Source organism: Loxodonta africana, chromosome 4 (genome assembly GCF_030014295.1).
Source record: "Loxodonta africana isolate mLoxAfr1 chromosome 4, mLoxAfr1.hap2, whole genome shotgun sequence".
Lineage (NCBI taxonomy): Eukaryota > Metazoa > Chordata > Mammalia > Proboscidea > Elephantidae > Loxodonta > Loxodonta africana.
The window spans coordinates 114,470,733-114,487,831 of record NC_087345.1 but is presented as its reverse complement, the minus strand read 5'-3'; the positions used below and the strand labels follow the sequence as shown (position 1 = coordinate 114,487,831).

The following is a 17,099-nucleotide window of genomic DNA, read 5'->3' as shown; positions in this document are numbered from 1 at the left end:
TGCTTCCTCTGTGCCAGACACCATCCCAAATGTTTTACATATATTATCTCATTCATCCTCGTAACAATCATATGAGGCTGGTTTTATCATCTTCCCATTTTACAGATAAGAAAACAGAGAGTTAAAAGAGACAAACAACTTGCCTAAGGTCATCATTTCCAACCAATGCCGGGAATGGCATAGGACCTGACAGTATGTAGCCCCATTGTGCATGGGGTCACCACGCCATGAGACGGGGGTCTACCTGACGGCAGCCAGCAACAACCGAGGCTATGAACAGTGAAAAAAGGCAGAGTCGGGATTTGAACTGCGGTCCATCTCAATCCAAAGCACGTGCTGCTTCCAGCCGCTGTGGTGGGCAGGGGGAATGAGAAGCCTTCCTGACACCTCTTGTGATACTTATATAGGCATGCTCGTACTCTCCCTATGGTAAGGCCAGAGCTAATTCTATATGAATTGAAGGATTTCATGCTAGTGTGTCACTACTTAAAAAAAACTTAAAAAAAGTCACTACTTAGAAGGAAAGAAAAAGGTGGTTTTGATGGTTTCCAAATAGGCTCTTAATAAGCTGCCTGAGGTTTTTACCTTTTTGGCAAACAAAGCTTGGGCTCCTCTGATACACGTGCACATTTATTATTCCCCTGTGACTGTGGTTTATGTACAAGCATCCTATTAAAAGAGTTTTTAAAAGACTGAAATGTGACTTCCCTTCTGACAGCAAAGGAAAAATAAAAAGCTGTTCTTTGCCCTCCTGTTCTAATCTGTGTTTGGAAGTCAAGCCTGTAGCCCCCAGAACTCTATCATCAGCTTGTTACACTTCCATAAATCTGTCAAAGAATACAACACCGTTCACCCCAAAATGTAATATAAACTGTAAAACACATGCACATGATTCCTGGATCCAATTTACCTTCATTTTCTGTATCAGTGAAAATAAAATGACGCTTTAACTCTTAGCAATGACAATATCACATTATTTAGATAAGTGCTTCCAAATCATTATTGAAATTTTGATAGCATTTGCCTTACTGGTAAAAGAAATTTACCTGTAATGCATAGTTTAAATAATTACTTTTAAACAAAAGCTGCTTTTCTGCATTGCTTATTTATCTTTTGAGACCAACTCAGCAGGGCTATGTATTTTATTAAAATTGCCTTCAGACTGCTAATGGCAGGGCGTCTGTTAGCACAGGAAAAGTGATGGCAGTTTGACTCCTATTCCTAATATTGGGAGTCAGTCCAGACACTTAAGAGCCAGAACTCTGCTGTGCATTTGACTATGTTATCAACACTTTACTTGCTAATGATACTAGTGACAGCATTTCAATATGATGGGTCAGACTTAAATAGGAAAGCTTATAATTGTGCTTACAGAACCAAAGAAACCACTACCACCACCACCCCCAAAATTGCTTTTATCAGCAGATCAGTTGGTGTTAAGCTTCATGACTGGGAATTATTTGGTAAGCTTCTGTTCAATATTTTTCTTCCTTCTCCACCTCCCACCTTGAATGGGGAGCCTCCATCAGCACCTGATATCTGCCCGTTCAGAAAATGACAACTGAAAGCCTTCCTGTGGTGCAACCGTGTGCCAACTACCCAGCAGAAGGTCATACTGATGACTTCCCTGTGGCTTTTATTTTCCCCAGGGAAATCCACAGCCAGAGCTGACTGCTTGCCAAATATGCTGAGTGCCACAAACCAGCAGCACTAAGAACCCCCATCCTTCTTGATGGGAAGCAGCAAGCAACTGTGCTGAACACCTGTGTTAGCTCCTGTTCCTGGAGACACCCCAGGCAAGCACTCATTCAGCATTCGGGGGTAGGGCTCCCCTCTTCTAACCAGCGCTTCTGTCCAAAAACTTCTCAGTAGTCATGTGATAATGGTTATGTTTGGCAGATCTTTATAACATCAGCGTGTTTAACTCCTGCTACAGAGGAGGATTTAAACCATTCGCAAATTAGTTTGCTATACACGTCTAAAGGAAATAAGCACAGTGAATGTCTTTCATGTTCCTTTTAAGTAAAAGCAACTTGCCCTGTCAACTTATAGCTACCCCAATCAACCTGAGGAAGAGGAGACTTAGCCTGATCTGTGGGTGGCATGATTCCATAGTGGACACGATATAATCAATCACTCATTTTCCTCTAACTAATAAGAATAATATGCAAAGTTAAATAAATGATAATTGTAGTCACGAAATGGGATGGAGGAAAAGTTAAGCAACATAATTAAAAGTGTATCTGTCAAAGGGTAACACCCAACAAGTATATCTATATCTATGTCTCTATCTCTATATAGATACATATATGAGTGAATGAACAAATTACGTTTCAGAAATAATTATATTTCAGTGAATCAATAAAGCCAGCATTTTGTGCTTACTGTTTTCAGGCCAGTCAGGCAGAGCCTGTCCAGAAATGAAAAATAAAAAAGTGAATAAATAAACTAACAAAAGCCTAGTTCCGGACTATACAGCTTGCTAAGTAGCAAAACTACGATTTAAACTTCAGAGTTTCCATTATTCCACGTGGCCTTCTTCAAAATGCCTCATGGCATTCACATTCCTGGTCTTTAGATGTATTCCCTCCTCTGAACTAGCTTTTTTCTGCTAACCTGGCAACTGTCACCATGAAGTTTAAATTCATATAGCTTCATCTTCAACTATCCTGTGACATTATAGAATCTCTGCACTAAATACTTCCTCAATATCTCAACATGGTACATCAAATTTGAAGACTCTTAAAACAATTCCTGCCCCTTCCATCAAAAAGGTAATTTAGTAAATAAAGCAAGCAAGCAAATGAATGAATGAATAAATACACATGATTTTTCTGGTTCCCTATATTTGTGAATTGCATGGCCTTTATGTCAGTCATGCTAGGTTAAAATGCATCCCTTATCTCTCTAGGAAGTCCTCAAGCCCTATTGATCTTATCTTTAAATTTCTGCTTCCATCTGTCCCCAGCTGTTACCACCTCAGTCCTGACTTTACTGATCTTTTGTTTGATGATTGCATTGGTCTCCTATCTTCCTTCTTGTAGCCTCTCCCCCTCCAATCAACCTTACACCACCACCATATTCATCAGTCCAATGCACAACCCTGTCCACACACATGCTCTTTACCCACACAGACAAAGATTTTCAGTGGCTCGCCAAGTCCTGTTGAATTAAGGCAAACCACTTAGCATGAGATTCAAAGTCCTCTGTGACCTGATCCCAACTCACCTTAACAATCACTATTATCCCTAGAGTTATACACCTTGTGCTCTACCCAAACTTACTCAAGCTGAGATACTTAAGACACTAGGACTTTACATACATACTAAGCATTCTTCTGGTCTCTGCTAGGCAAAATGATAGGCAGGCTTTAAGGCCCACCTCAGATACCACCACGTCTATGAAGTTGTCTCTCTTTTTTCCCTGAGCCATCACAGAATGACACTTTGTGCCTCTTTTGTAGCCTTTATGCATTTTATTTCACATTATAATCATTTGGTCACGGTTCTTCAAACCAAATAGATTCAGTACAAATTATGAGCAAAGTACTCTGAAAGGTGCATTATGGATTTAGTGTAGAAGAAGACAGCCTCATTCCCCACGAAAAGCACAGGGAAGAGAATCTTTCGTAAAAAAAAGGCGGGGTCGAGAGGAGTCATTTACGCAGTTGGATGTGCCTAAGGGCCAAATAAGATGACAACTAAAAAATACCTCTTGGATTTAGTGTGATGGAAACATTAATGACCTTAGCAAGACTTGGCAGCATAGAAGCAGAAGTGGTTTGAGGAGTGAGGGGGAGGAAAGCAAGAGAGACAGCAAGTTAAGACGTTAAGGAAAGTTGTATATGAGGGAGTGGCAGCTGGTAGAAGAAGTAGGTCAAGGAAAAGTTTTTTGCTGATTTATTTATTTTTAAGATGAGCAATGTGAACATGGTTAGAAGAAGAAAGTTCCAATAAATAGGGAGTAGTTGAGGATATAAAAGAATAAATGTCTCTGGAATGGCCAGAAAAAGTGAGGTTTAAACACAGGTGAAGGAACTGGCCCTTAGGTGAGGGGAATCTCCTCAAGTTTCTACCACAGAAAGGGATGTGAGTCACCCCAGATTCAAGGACAGTTTTAGGTGTGTTCGTGAAGGTGACAGAGGCATGCCCCCCTTCAAAAAAAAGTCAAAAGATAATTTCCTTATTTCTCTCTTTAATCATAAAATGAATTCTTACAACTAAAAAGTAAAGAATTTAGATAATATAAGAATTTTATAAGAAAACAGTTTCTAAATATTAATAAACAAATAGGCTTATATACTTTTTGCAGGAATATTCTGGTAGTAAAGGAAACAATAAGCTATATGACCTAGTTAGAATTTTTTTTAATAGTTTTTTTAAGTGTCAATTTAAAAGTTGAATTTTTTTTTGTAAAGTTACTTTTAGCAATTAGAACTGCTGCCATCAGATACTTATAAAGGAGCCTCCATCCCCCAAAATTCCTTTTGCAATAGTCGCTTTGATTTCCTCACATGATAGGAATGATAATTTTAGAAACGACTCTTTCTTCCAGTGTCAATAATATCATCTCTATCCTGGGAACTCTCCCGAAAATAAATATGGACATTTTCCTCGGTGTTATTTATATGAAATAATATTCCTCATTTTCTCATTTTTCCCATCACCAGTCACTTCTAACGTAGGTGAGTATTTAACAAATTTCTTTTTCTATCCTATTTGCACAAAGCGTTATCAAATGTAAAGAGACTTTAGAGATAACGATAACACCGCCCTTCACTTTACAGGAGAAGCAGTGCTGGTCAGTTGGCAGGCAAAGACCTTGAGGCTCAGACCAGTTAAAAGTCATCCCCAAAATACCCCGCTGGTATGTTCCAGAGCTGCTTCCAGGATTCACATATCCTGATTCCTACTCAAGTGTTCTGTGACTACTCCATGTTTTCCCCTTCATAAATATTCCCAGGAATTATCTCATAATTATAATAAAACCACAACATAATTTTTAAAATATTTTACCTTGCAAATAGAAAATAAAATTCAAAACTTATTTGTAGACTTATACAAGGCTATGTAGACTTTCAGTTGAAATGTAAAATGGCAAAAAAATGGGAAAACAACTATACAAAGCATCTAACTGGGTGCACACAATTTTTAAATACGGTATATCATTATTATTAAGGTTCACATTACAAAACAATAAATTGCTCTACAAAGCCAAAGAAAATGATATAAATTCAAAAGAATCCTGGAAATGGAAAAGGATAAAGATAGCTGTACTATCCAACACTGGCTCCTTGACCATGATCATCAGTCGATATCCTGATCAGACAATGTTGTCCTGATCATTGCTAATTTCAGTCTATTTTTATTCATTATTTATGATTCTGTGCATAAAAAGAAAAAAAAAGTTTTACACAACCTGTAAGTCAGAGTTGACCTTAAAATATGTGAGCCATATCATGTCTCTCATAAGCTAAAAACCTTTTAATTATTCCAATCTCATTCACAGCAATAGTCAATGCCCCACCAGGCCGTATATGGTGGACAAAATACCATCCTCCCTGTTTTCAACTCCTATCCTTACTTCCCACTACACTGCCCCTTCTTACCATTCCTTCAACACACCAAGTACACTCCTGCCTCGGGCCCTTACAAGGGGGCAGATTAACTAGTATGCAAGGTATACACAAGTTCACAGCAAACAAGGTATGCATGGGTTTAATTATGTTTACTTACTAATCTGTAGTGCACAATTTCACATGGGTTTCACTGCACCCTTGATGTCATGAAAACCATGTGAAATTGTGTACTACAGACTAGTAAGTAAGCACAAGTAAACCCATGCATGTCTTGCTTGTTGGATAATCTGTCCCTGCCCCATACTTGCTCTTTCCACTAAATGCACCTCTTTACCACCATATAGCTAAATAGTTCCCTTTCTCTCTCCATTCAGATCTCTGTTCCATTCTCTCCTTATCAGAGAGGACTTTCGTGGGTCACCTGTCTGTAACAGACTCCTAGCATCTCTATTTATCCTGCTTTATTTTTCTTAGTACTTGTGCCCACTGACATATCCTATGTCAGATTATTTACTTTATGTTTCCCTCCAGGAAAATGAAAGCTCCAGGGCAACAGAAATCTTTGTTGTATGAATGAATGAACGAATGAATGATCATCTTTTTATTTCCTCCAGATGAACAGGAACTTCTCTAGAGAAATAATGGTAGAAAAAAACTTAAAAATTCATAATTTCTTCTAATATGAATACAAACCAAGGCTAAGTATTAGTGCCAATTATATTCTTTATAAAATTAAATATTGATGAAAATGGTAAATGGTGAGTGGTATTTTTTTTTTATGTGTATGCATAATGTTGAGTGCAGAACGGCTTGTATTCCATAACCCGTAAGACAGCACAATGCAGTAAGCCTGCATCAAGTCAAGAAACCCAGTTTTAGCTCTGTTACTAACATTTCATGTGACACTGGGTGGCAGTTTAGATTTGTAAAATGAATGGATTACACTGAGGCTCTTTTCATCTCTTAACACTACAGACAGGGATCTAGGAGATGTTTGTCTCTTCCTTCTTGATTCTGCTTTCAAACATGCAAAACCAACTGGGATCTTTCTATGTACAGAGAAGTTCTCTATTTTAATTAACCTTCATTTTATACATGGTGGTCAACATCCAGCAGATAAAAGCTGTGTTAGCAAACAGATTAACTTTTAAGAGTGTCTGAAGCTTTTAGAGGTAAACCTGAGCCCAGAAGAAAGGAACCCTGACCTCATGGCCCTAGTTGTGTCCCACTACAATGACATGATTGATAAACTTTTATGTATTTTTAAGAATCAGTTGCTGGAAAGATATCAAGAAATCATCATTTGAAACAGGCTAAATAGTATAAAAAGTAATACATATCCAGATACCTATACATCATACATCATACTAGAATAAAAATTTTGTTCTATTCTTGCAAGTTTCTTTAAATTATTTTTCATCTTCAAATCCTAAAAAGAGGATGCCCAAATGCTGGACTTTTTGTATAAGTGTGGTAGTCACCATTTTCAAATGAGAGCATCCCAAATAAGCAAGTACAAAAGATAAACAAGTGGCAAGAGATTCAAGAAAAGTAGACTTGATGGCAAAGAATAATCAGTAAATGATAAGAAAAATATCCTGACCTGCTGTGACTCCCACTCCAATCTGTCTGCTTCTGTTGTCCTTGATATTATTTATTTCTTGCAATGCTAAAAAAAAAAAAAAAAAAAAGGCAGACAGGAAATGTATTAAGTAGAAAATCAAAGTAATTCTAAAACCCTTTGGTAAAAAAAAAAAAAAAAAAAAGTAAGTATCCTAAAGAGATATCAACAAGATTTCTACTGCAAAATTTTGTATTAAGTAATTCAATTGTGATATTTTCTAGACCAGATTCATTGCCATAGAGCAATGTCAAACTCACAGGACTGTGTCAGTTAATGAAAAATGAACAATTAAAAAACAAACGTTTAGAAATAGCAGTTCAAAAGATAGTAGCAGCTAAAATGTAAAAATATAAACCAGCTATTTTGGAGACACAACAATCCAATAACTTTAATTTTTTTTTATATTATAAATTGTGTGTGTATGTCCCCTATGGTGATTCTGAGCCTAGTTTTATTTATTAAAACAGAAGATGTTAGCCACTTTCATAGAACATCAAGAACATGTAAAATTCTTAAAATAATATTCTTTAAATTAATCTACAGATTAAATATAATGCCTATCAAAATCTCAACTTGCTTTTTGGTGGAAATTGACCAGCTGATCCTAAAATTCATATGGAAATGCAAGGGACACAGAATAGCCAAAACAATGATGAAAAAGAAGAAAAATTTGGAGGACACACACTCTCAGTTTCAAAACTTATTATAAAGCTATAGTAATAAATACAGTGTGGTACTGGCATAATGATAGATATATAGATTAATGAAATAATTGCGAGTACAGAAATTAACTCCACACATTTAAGTTCACTGATTTTTTACAAGGGCACCATGACATTTAAATGGGGTAAAGAATAGTCTTTTCAACAAATACTGCTGGTACAATTGGATATTCACACGTATAAGAATGAAGTCGGTCTCCTACCTCATACCAAACATAAAAATTAACACAAAATGGATCACAGACCTAAATATTAAGGCTAAAATAATAAAACTATTAGAAGAAAACACCGGAGTAAATCTTTGTGACTTTCGGTTAGGCAATGGTTTCTCAGATGACACCAACAGATACAAAAATCAGGAAAAAAAAAGAAAAAGAAAAAACACATAAAATAAATAAAAAATACCTTTGTGCTTCAAAAGACATCAAAAAAATGAAATGCAAAGCAAAATAACGGGAGAAAATATTTGCAAATCATATATGTGATAAGGGCCTCTTGTTCAGTACATAAAAGAATGCTTACAACTAATAAATAAATAATCAAATAACCTAATTTAAAAATTGAGCAAAGAGTCTGAATAGACATTTCACCAAGGAAGATATAAAAATAGCCAATAAGTACGTGAAAAGAAGTTAACACCATCATTTAGCCATTAACCAAAACCAAACCCGTTGCCATTGTGTCGATTCCAACTCGCAAGGACCCTATAGGACAGAGTAGAACAGTCCCGTAGGGTTTCCAAGGAGCGGGTGGTGAATATGAACTGCCAACCTTTTGGTTAGCAGCCATAGCTCTTAACCACTTCACCACCAGGGCTCTACTTAGCCCTTAAAAATATAAACCAAAACTATCATGAGGCCTATTTCACAACCATTAGGAAGTCCCACAGGATGACAGAAAATAACAAATGTTCTAAGGCATGTAGGGAAAATGGAACCCTCATAGACTGCTGATCGGAATGTAAAACGGTACAGTCACTTTTGAAAACAGTTTGGCGGTTCCCCCAAAGGTTAACATAGACTTACACTATTACCTAGCAGTTATATACCCAGGAGAGATGAAAACATATGTCCACACAAAAACTTTTACATGAATATTCATAGCAGCATTATTTATTATAGTCAAAAAGTGACAACAACCGAAATGTCCATCAACTGATGAATGGATAATCAAAAATGTGGTATATCCAGACAATGGAATACTATACAGCCATAAAAATGAAGTATTAATACATGATGCAACCTGGGCGAACCTTGAAAAAATTATGGTAAGTGAAAGTTGGTCACTAAAGACCAAGTATTGTATGATTCTATTGTATAAGACATTTCCAGGTTACGGTTGCCTAGGGTTACAGAAGGAAGGCAATGGAGAGTGACTGATAATGAGTACCGAGTTTCTTTGGGGGAGATAAAAATGTACTAAAATTAGACGGCTGTGATATTTGCAGAATCCTGTGAATTTACTAAAAAATATTTCATTGTACAGTGTAAATCAGTGAATTCTATCATGTGTAAATTGTACCTTAATAAAGTTGGTTTCAAAAAATTGCATACTATAAACAAACACACATTAGCTCAGACTTACTCCTAGAAAACTACACACATCTGCCTTTTGAAATCAAATCATGTTAAAAAAAATACAAAGGAACATTTATATTTGATAGATTATTCTCTGACAGATAACATTAAAGGCGTGCCAGGATTAAATGCCAGTGATAAAGTAAGAGGAATATGTTCTACTTTTAAACTAGCTTCAAGAGATTAGTGTTTCAACAGAACTCAAGTATTAAACTAAAACTTATTCTTTTCACTTTGTCAGATAGTTGTAGAAAAATATTTTAATCCAAGATATGGAAGGAGAGCTCAGAATACTATTTGTTAAAGTTGGAAATCATATACATACCTCAGAAATTTTAGAGTGCTCTACAGGTATGCATCGCTTAATGTCCAAAATATGCTAAATAGGACATTAAATATGTTCTGTGAAATAGGATGTTATGTGATTTGGACATTGTGTTAACTCCACAATTATTTACACGAGAGAGGTACACAGGAAGGCCTGGGACCCATGCTGCTGCCCCACCAAGGGACTGTGTGAAAACTCTGGCTCTGCTAACACTGTTGCCGTGTGGTCATGACCAGGTTTCTGAGAGACACGCCATGGCTTCCCACTTGCCCGCTGTGGCATACTCACTGTCCAGTCTGCTGCCTCCCAGCCCACCTGCCCTGTCTCCCTTTCCTTCCTTCCTCCCTGCCTACCATCCCTTTCCCAACAAACAGGGTTTAAACTCTTCCAGCCCTGCCAGCCCCTCCTTTGCCTGCACCTCCACCTCTGCCTTCTCCCCCTGCCATCTTTACTGCTCCTCCTCCCACCACTGCCACAGCCCTGACCGCTTGGCTGCAGAACCCACAGGAGGAGCCACAGCCTCAGGCCAGTCTTCTGCAGGGCACCCCAGTTGAGTGGGACAGCGGCTTTGGAGGTACCTTCATGGTCCCTGCCTGAGATGAGTATGGTGGGACAGGCAGCTGAGGATGGGTGCAGTGACCCCCTTCCCCTGCTGCCCCAAGACCAGGGTGAACATGGACCTGGAGAGCTAGTTAGAGATAGATCAGATCTCCATACTTAGCAAAGTAGTCTGTTGGTCCTGTTCTCTTATCGTGATTTCTGAACTCTATAATAACCTTAAGGGACCATGAACATACATGCAGTTGGATGTTGCCAGAACAGACATCAAGGGATGCATACCTGTATTTGAGAGTGACTGTTATAAAAGAAAACTGTAGCTGCCAACAAAAACTAGATAATTATACAAGGAAACATCTACTTAAAAAATACCAAATTTCAGTGACATAAAATTGAAGTTCCTCAATTCTATCTATCTAATTGTTACTTTTAATATAAATGCATTTGAAGGAATTCTCAAAAGCTACATTATCCTAAGGGACTTTCTCACATTTATCTGATTATCACCCAGGATAATGTAGCTTGCCCAACACAAGATGTGTATGTAGGGAAAAGAAATTTAAGACCGAGGGAATATAGATGTTAGCATAGCTGTATTTTCAGAATGGCTACAATGAAGTTAGTAAAGGGGAAAGTAATAGAAAATGAAATCAGATAAACTGGTGGGGCTGCAACATATTGGGTAGGACCACATAGGCCATTGTAAAACATTGGGTTTTGTTCTAGGTAACACTACAAGCCATTGGAGGAGCTTGATCAGAAGTGGCAAATCATATGACTTAGGTTTGACATGTTTAGTATTTCTCAATGGGGTTGTTATGGGCATTTTGGGTGGGTGATTCTTCTTAATGATGAAGATTAAGCATATGGCAGATTATCTGGCATCTCTAAACTCTGTTCACTAAATACCAGTAGTAACCCCCAGGTCTTCTAACAACCATAAATGCCCCTTGTTTATTTCTAGAGCTATGTTAAGAATAGGCTGAATGTAGTTAAAGGCAGAATCTATTTAAATATTCTAGGCAATAGTTTGTGGTATCTTAGACCAGGGTAGGTGTGGTAAATTCGAAATATCTCTTTTTTGCAGATGGGATTTGATGATGGATTGGATGTAGGTGTGGGTGAAAGCCAGGAGTCAAGGATTAATCCCAGGTGTTTGAAATGAGCAAACAGAGAAATGGAGTTGCCAATTACTGAAATTGTGATGAAGAAACATGGTGTAGATTTGGTGAAAAAAAAAAAAAAAGCAGGAAATCAGTCAAGACATGTTAAGAACCACTACACAAAAGCATATTTTATCCAAGTATTTTTGTTGGGAAATGAGGTAATGGGCACTAGATGGGTCTTCTTAAGGGCATTTTTTGAGGGAATAGAGTTAACAGAAATAAACATTGGATGAATAAATGATTACTGATAATTAATAATCTATTAACTCTTCCAAGCAGTAAGACTGCATTAAAAATCTGTTTTACAGGGTGGAAAGGAGAAGTGTGCTGTCACATAATAGGGAAAGCAACTGGGGTCACACATCAATGTGTATATAAATTGTTGTAAGAGAAACCTGAATTGTAAACTTCCACTTAAAGCACAATTTAAAAAAAAAAAACAGAAAGCAACAATAAAAAGTTAACAAACAAACAAACAAACCTGTTTTACTATAACCCAAAGAAATTAATCTAATTGTGGAAATTCAAACAATAAAGGACACATGCGCAGGCAGGATTTTAATGTTGTTAAAATCACACCATGCCAACATTACTTGGAGTCAACACCCTACAGTGAGACCAGGCTCAGTCTTGGGAAAACAGTGGGTGATACGACTGTCCTGTACCTCATACTGACTAAGCACCACCACTTCCAATGCTGTGGATTCAACTGGTCAATATACGCAAGCTTTTCCACACTCAGGGGCAATTCAGGGATTTCAGAGTAGAAGCTGCAGCCAGACATTATTTAGAAACCCTTTCAGGGTATAGCTGAGTCATTTCTCTATGGACAGAACAAATCATTTAATCAACACAGTGAACTTGTTGATATAAACATACAATTTAGCATTGCTAGGAGGAAGTGTCCAATGGCATCACTGCTCAAACTTTCTCCCCAATGTCAACAGTCTGCCTGCTCTTACTTACAGAAAATTAGGGTTCTAATCAGCAGTGCCCATCACATAAACATTTAGTTTTCCCCAAAATGTGTTGAGTAACCAAAATCAGAGTCAGAAAACTTCCATTGTCTTTGGATTTAGATCACATTTGTGAACATTCTACATCAATATTTTCTGTTAATATTCCCTAAGAGTAGATACAAGAGATGTTTTTACAGTACAAAACAAGTCATTGCACTCACACATGTACACATGAATGCTCTTTGCTTCCTTTAGAAAATAGCATCATTTTCCAGATTGCTCTTGCTTATTGTTAGACGCTATTTCTCTCTATAACATTCATGGAGAAAGAATGCCTGGATGCAATTTTTCCGTCCAGTTACATCTCCAATCACCAGTTATCTAAAGAAGTTAGAAGGCTCATGCAAAAGTGGCAACTTGCATGAAAGTAGGAAGGAGTGAGATGAAGTAGCAGTGGTAGATGGATGCACCACTGTTTCACATTGTCGCTTCACTAGAAGGACAGAGTGTGTCATAATGAATTACCATTAATTTGAGGCAGCAGTACTGTTAGATTGAAACTGGCAACCCAGGATGACAAACAGTGCCTGCAAGATCATCTAATGAGGGGCCACAAAGCTGCTTCAGTAGCACCGCTTCACTTAATTAGTGGACAAGGCTTTTAATGCCACTCTGTACAACTAAAGTAATTTTGATTACTTAGAGCCAAGCCTCCATTTAGAATGCTACAGAAGCAGAAACAGTTTTTTTTTAATATAATTTATCTAGAGAGTATTTGAATGGTAATAAGCTATTTGAAAGCCAATCACATTATTCCTTATTTTTGCCTAAGTAATACTGAAATATATTCTTTAAAAGTACAAATGATAGAATTTACTATAGCAAATGAAATGTAAATAAGATAGTAAATGATTAAGGATATGTAGAGGGTGTGTGTGTGTGTGTATGTGTGTGTGTGTGTACAGACACTATGTGTGACTCTCTGTGCCAGGATTACAGTTGGTGAATTTCGTTTCATCAGCCAACATTATCAGAAGGGTTGAATATTTATTCTATATACTCACATTTTTTAAAAATTCCATATCTTGCCTTCTTTGGCTGGAAGCACTTATATTTCATAGCTTTTGATATAGGGAACTCATGTTTCGACTTCGTTACTTTTTTTCATTATGTCACCGGATAATGAAAAACACTCAAGTGTGCAATGGTACAATTTTATTTAATATTCTGATTATTGACTTATCTCATAATTAAAACTCTAACAGGGGGTATTTAGGCTTAATAAATTTCTTTCATTCTCATTAGAAACATACAGAACACTCACTCTATACATAGCATCCTTCCATTCTAGCCATCTAACTTTCTATCCACTCAGCACACTTAATTCTCAGACTCCTTGCCCTGTGTGACATTTTATGAATTTTAGCCTATTTAATTAGAAGGTCATTGGGTAAGGGAATTACTCAAGAGCTAGACACACAGTAGGTGCCCATAAATTTTTGTTAAATTGAACATACATCCTACACAGATAAAGAAAACGAATGTCATTAGTAGACATGTATCCGTTTCTTCCTTTGCTCCCTTCAGGTGAATGGCAACGTCAGGACATCAAACGTTGAGAACGTGAGTCTAAAACCGTACCTGACCCATCACCTAAGTCAAGTTCCCTGCCAGCAATATAAGAAAAGCCCATTAACTAAAAACTGTTTTCAAATGATACAGATCTTCACATTTCTGTCTTACAGATGAGTGATAAGAACATGCTGAGTCTGAGTCACACAGGGCAGAAGCTAGAAAAAAGTTTTGAAACTTTCTTTAACACCATTGGGCCACCAGAAAACCTATTAGTGGTATATATTAACAAGTTTCAGAGCTTTTTTCCCCTTTCTACAGTCATGTTTCACTTCCTTAAAACAATTTTAATCTTTAGTACTTGCTTGCCTCCAAAAGAGTTAACTCCAAAAGCATGTTATTCTCTTAAAGAGCTGATTACATATTAGTAGAAAATGGTACATAATTGACAATGTTTTTGTAGTACACAAAAATTAAAGAGAAAAAAAACAATATGGTTCATTGGGAAGCAAGTAATGTTTCCTATAATGTGTTATGCTTTTTGATAATTATAATGACTCGGAAACTAGCTAAGATGAAGAACGGAGTCTATATCCACTTCTACCAGAACATACAAAGAAATCACACTATTGACTTAAATTATGATTGCAAAACTAGAAAAAATTATTAATAGGTCCATATATTCTTTTCTCTCTAAAGGGGTAGTATGAGAGAGGGAAAGGTATTCCTGTTAGTTGTACGAATCCAAGGTAAATAAAATACAAGCATTAAATTTTATGAGAAAGCACCAATAATATACACAATCAAGTAGATATCATTTAAGTGCTTTCCCCCCATTCTCTTTATCTTTGTTCTTTAGGATAGTATCAGACCGAAGTATCATCAACCATGATTATCATTTGGTTTTCCATCAATGTTGGTATCTAATGTCACAGATTTTTCCCCATCCTCATTCATGATATTCTAATATATAAAAATCAAAACTATATATATAAAGGTATACTCTGAGAAGTACTACGTTCCATTCCATTCCCTCCATTCATCCCCATCCACCCATTAAACATAATTATTTTTAGAAGTTCTGGCTTATCCTTCCTGTATTTCTTTTAGGAAAAAAAAAGCAAATATATGCATTTATTCTTACTTGACCTTCTTTCTTATGCCAAAGGTAGCATACTGTATATACTCTTTGAAGTTTGCTTTTTATTTTCCCTTAATGTATCCTGGAAATATCTCCATATGTGTGTGTAGAGATCTTCCTCATTATTTTTTATAACTGCATGATAGTTCATTTTATGGATATACTTTAAATTATCCAACAGGTCTCCTATGGATGGGCATTTGGATTGTTTCCAATATTTTGCAATTACAAATAATGTTATAGTTGATAACCTGCATGAATATTTTTAGGACTCCTTGTATGATTCTCAAAAATCCACTGGTAGGTTATGAGGTTGCCTTAGTCTACTTTAACCAGTGTCAGCTGCCTCAACGTTTCTAACATGGGAGCAGAGTAGAATTGGAAGGTCCGAATTACCTTTGATGCTTTCACTACAGAGCTCAATCTTGAACACAGGTTTATGTGGGTACAGCAATTATGAAACAGTCCTGGTCATTGGTAGTAGATAAAGAAGGTACATTTTAGGCCTTTTCTAAATCTATCTTCATTTCGCAAGACATTTTTGAGGCCCTTAACTAACCTAAACATACCAGAAGCCCTAAAAATACAAGCGCTAGAAATAGTCTCCTACATACAAACATCTTTGTAGCAAGGAGCAACTCTTAACCTTCCATATTCCCCCTCACATTTGGAACTCATATTAGATGCTTGGAAATAGTGACTGATTGAAAGAATGAATGAGTGAGTGAACGAGTCTAACAGAATATGACACAAAAGCTTGAGGTATAATTTCCAGCAAATATAAGCCTGTTTTAGAGTTTTGAAGGCAGGCAGGTATGTTTCGCAATAGCTTTTTTTCTACTCTTCTGAGAAGGACAGATAACGCCAAGACCTTCTGCAGCCGTCACTAAGCAGTGGACCAGCATGAACCTTGGTTTGTGGCTTGCGGCCATTGTGTGTCCAACAGCACATTCCCTTCTGTTGTTGTAACCCTTATAGGAATGACAACTGATGACATCAAGCAAAGAGTAGAGGCTAGACAGCAAACCCAGAGAAAACTGCCAGGACCACCAGGATGTAAACAACAGGCGCCTATGAGGCATAAGACTCGGGATGAAGGGCCCAGGGTTCTTCAGAGCAGAAAGAGAAAAGGGAAGAAAAAAAGGAGGGTTGTGTGAATATGTGCCCAAAAATAAAATTCTAAGAAATTCCTAAGAGAACCACAGCCCAGTGCTACCACAAGGGAGGTAAAATTTACCTTTTCTGCTGTTGATTTTACCATTGCTCTTAGAATGGACTGAAATATAGCTAATGCTCAGAGGAAAGCTCAGTGGTTCTAATAAAGACTATGAAATAGGTTAATACTTTTATATTAAGATCTGATTGAGTTTTAATACCAGGACTTTTATTCACTTGTATCATTTTTAATACAAATATCTATCTCACCTGTACTTCTCTGAGGTGCGGGAAAAAAAAAAAAAAAAAAAAACCTGGGGTGTGGATAGCTTTCTAAGCAACAAAATCATTGCTAACAGAAGCATTTTGCCGTATCATCATCTAATTATCCCATGTAAGGCATTAATCGAAGCACCTCATTTATAGTAGGAAAGAGCTTTGCGAAGGGCAGATGATTCAGCATAATACCTTCTGATGAGAACTGTCATCCCAAACCCTTTTTAGAAGTGGGTGGAGTATAATTAAAAAATGTGAGCATTGATTAGAAATCATCAGTTTAAAAAGTTGCATGTTCCCTTTTTAAAAAGTCTCTGTAGTCACAATCATTTTTTCCCTAAAAACTGCCCTGTCACATATTACTATGTATATATACTAAACTTACTTCCTTTTTAAAAAGCATCCCAGAGAGATAAGATGTGGAATTAAAGGTGCTGGAGGGG

General features: G+C 36.9%; 1 protein-coding gene across 8 annotated transcripts in view; it reads right to left on the bottom strand.

The window, feature by feature from the left end:
* SOX5 (SRY-box transcription factor 5) overlaps positions 1 to 17,099 on the bottom strand; it is a 1,149,712-nt gene that overhangs the window by 743,603 nt on the left and 389,010 nt on the right. For all 8 annotated transcript variants that reach the window (XM_064284479.1, XM_064284485.1, XM_023554801.2 and 5 more), the window contains one exon: positions 7,182 to 7,247. The gene's annotated coding sequence lies outside the window, so the exon portion shown is untranslated. The remainder of the gene's footprint in view (positions 1 to 7,181; positions 7,248 to 17,099) is intronic.